This window comes from Bidens hawaiensis, unplaced genomic scaffold, assembly GCF_021521415.1.
Source record: "Bidens hawaiensis isolate Kalapana, Puna unplaced genomic scaffold, B.hawaiensis_p1.1 tig00029572_1, whole genome shotgun sequence".
Taxonomy (NCBI): Eukaryota; Viridiplantae; Streptophyta; class Magnoliopsida; order Asterales; family Asteraceae; genus Bidens; species Bidens hawaiensis.
In genome coordinates this window covers 131492-134504 of record NW_027494889.1, presented here as the reverse complement: position 1 = coordinate 134504, position 3013 = coordinate 131492, and positions in this window count along the sequence as shown.

The following is a 3013-nucleotide window of genomic DNA, read 5'->3' as shown; positions in this document are numbered from 1 at the left end:
TTGACACTTTGAAATCCCTCGGGTAAGGGCATACCTGATGATTAAATGTGTTTATCCTAGCAAGCTGAGTGCTAACATAGGATTTACTGGCAAGCTCTATGAAATTTTAGACTATTGCACACTTAAATGTTTATGTGTTTTAATTTCATTCCAAGCATGCTCTGTGATATGTGTGTTTATGATTTCTTTGAAATTACAAGTGTTTTCGGGCAAACTTTGTTTTCCGGGCACACTTCATATTCCGGGTACACTTTTGTTCCCTCAATATACTTGGTAATTTCAAAACTTAACTTTCCGAGTACACTGTCTGCTAGAATTTCTTTTCCGGGCACACTTTGTACTATATGAAGGTTATTCGGGTATACTTTGCATTAGAAGGTGTTCGGTCACACTATTCACTTGAATGGTTGCTCGGGCACACAATGTTTTTCAAGTAAGCTTGATTGAATATGTTAGTTAGTATGATAAAATTGAGTATGATTCTTATTAGGGTTTATGCTAGATAAGTTTTAATTTGAAATTGACAAAACTATGTGGGGATCTTAATTGATTCTTAGTAAGGATGTTTATTTGATGATTATACTTGATTATTTGCCTTGTGATTAATTTCTCAAGAAATCTAGTATTTCGGGTAAGCTTTCTTCATCATGTCTTAACTTTAAATTAATTTACTTGATCGAGCAAGGTTTATAAATAGACGAATTCGGGCAAGCTTTGTATATCCAAAATGAAAATTTTCCTAGCAGAGTTTGACCGGGTAAGGTTTTGTAAGTGGAAGTATACCGAGTAGACTTTGGATATATTAATCTTTCGAGTAAGGTCTTATGAACTTAAATGAAATTAAATGTTTAATATATCAAGTGGATAATGTTACTGGTTGATAGCTAATAATTCACAAAAGGACAAAGAGCATTTAAAACCCACTTTCAAAAAGTATAAAAGAGGGAGTTAGGCAAATTTTTCAACATTATTTCCCTCTCTCTCTCCTTTCACTACAAATCCTTACTCTCAAAGAAACACACTTTACCTTATCTTTACACACTTTACCAGTTCTGGATATATATTCCAAAGTAAACATTCCTTAAATAGATAAGGAATTTATAAGCTAAAAGACAAAACACTTTTCAAATTTCTCACTTTACCTGGCATGTAAAAGAAAAAGGCAGAAACAAAAGAACTTTATCTGCAATTTTGGCAGAAAAATTGCAGATATGTACTTTATATTTGTCTTAACTCTCATTAAAAGAAGACATGCATATGTTATTCAAAACTGAAACTTCACATTTCAGGAGTAACTTACATTTGTGTTTTGTGCAGATTTCTTTATCATTCAAGACAACGTTTGAATTGAAATATTATTTATACCTTAATTTTTTTTTAATACTTACTTTGAGATCTAACTGATAATTGTGTGTTCATTGATATAACAGAAAATCAGCAATGGATCCAACTCCAAGTAATTCCAATTCCTACAAACATCATCTTTCTGAAGAACTGAAGAAAGTATTGCAACGAGTTCAAACCCTAATGTCTGAGGTTGAGAAGATCTCAGCTGCCCCAAAACAGGGGGAGAAATCACTGAATCAGGGGGAGAATTCGCTGAAGCTTCTCTCAGTATATGAAAAGAACAGCTCAGATGATGATCTTGATAACATTCCAGAAGATGAGATGAAAGAACTAGAGAAAAGGAAGAAACTAAAAGGAAAAGAAATTGCTCAAGAAGATGAAACTCAGACTATCAATTTTCAAAAAAACAGAATGGTCTCAAATATGAATGAATATGAATTAGAAGCAGAAAGAGTGTATATGCAAAGAATGACAGAAATTTATGACAGAAAACTTCTAATTCAAAGGCTAACTGACAAAGATCTTGAAGAACAAGAGAGTTTGTTGAAAATGTTTGATGATGAGAAAATGCTAAAAGATGAAGTGAAGAATGTTAATCAGATGGATGTGCCTCAAGAACTTATTGAAAAATGCTTGAATGATCAAGAAATTCCAAATGGTGTGGTAGTCTCTCTGCTCAAACTAATTAAGCAAGAAGAACCAGAGAAAGAGATAAAAGAGAAACTAGACACTGTCATTGACAAGATTTCAAAGGCTTTGAATGAAGAAAAGACTGTTCAAGACAAAATGAAAGATGAATTGGAAGAAGATATGAACATTCAAAAGTTCTTGAGCAAATATGGTGGTAAACCAAAATTTTTGGTTAAAAATGGAATTCCTTTTGATTATGTAAAAATCATGAAAAGAAAATAGATTTTGAGCAACTTCAAGAAAATGAAAAGACAGCAGTTAAACATGAAAAAGGGAGCTGCCTAGTCTCTAGTTGATAAGAACAAAGGAGTATCCAAAAAGATGGTTGATCTATCAAGGATGACAATGAAGGGGAAATCCAAAGTAGAGAAATTCTGCAAACAGACAACATCCTTGTTCTCAAAACAGGACTATACAAAGAAAAGGAAGATGTCTGTGACGACTCAAGAAAAATCAAAGCAGATGCACTTGAAGATGGATAAACCCTTTGTCGAGGTTGCAGTAAAAGCCAAAAACCATTCAGTCAACCACAATGTTATGCCAAGTGGAGTATTCTATGACTCCAAGACTGAACATCTGACTGTTATGATGGAAAATGGAGAGATTGTGAAGATCTTCTCTAAGAATGACTTCAGAAAATTCAATCTATGGCAATTATCTGTGATTGCAGCACTGCATCTCTCATATTATAATGTAAGGCAAAGGCGTACAAGTGCTAAGCAATCAGAACTGTTAAGATTCTTAAGAGAGCAGGAAAAGTTGGATTTTCCATGCCTAAACAAGCATCTCTCGATAAACTAAAGAATCTTTGAATAGGCTTTGTTTTGTAATGTCTTCGGACAACTTTCTGATTATGTAATTTGCTTATGTTATTTGAATATGTAATTTTGATTTTTGATTTGATGTGTATTTTTGCTAAGTGTAAGTAACCATAGAAATATTTTGGGTCAGCTGAGGTGTTCCAATCTAGGGGGAG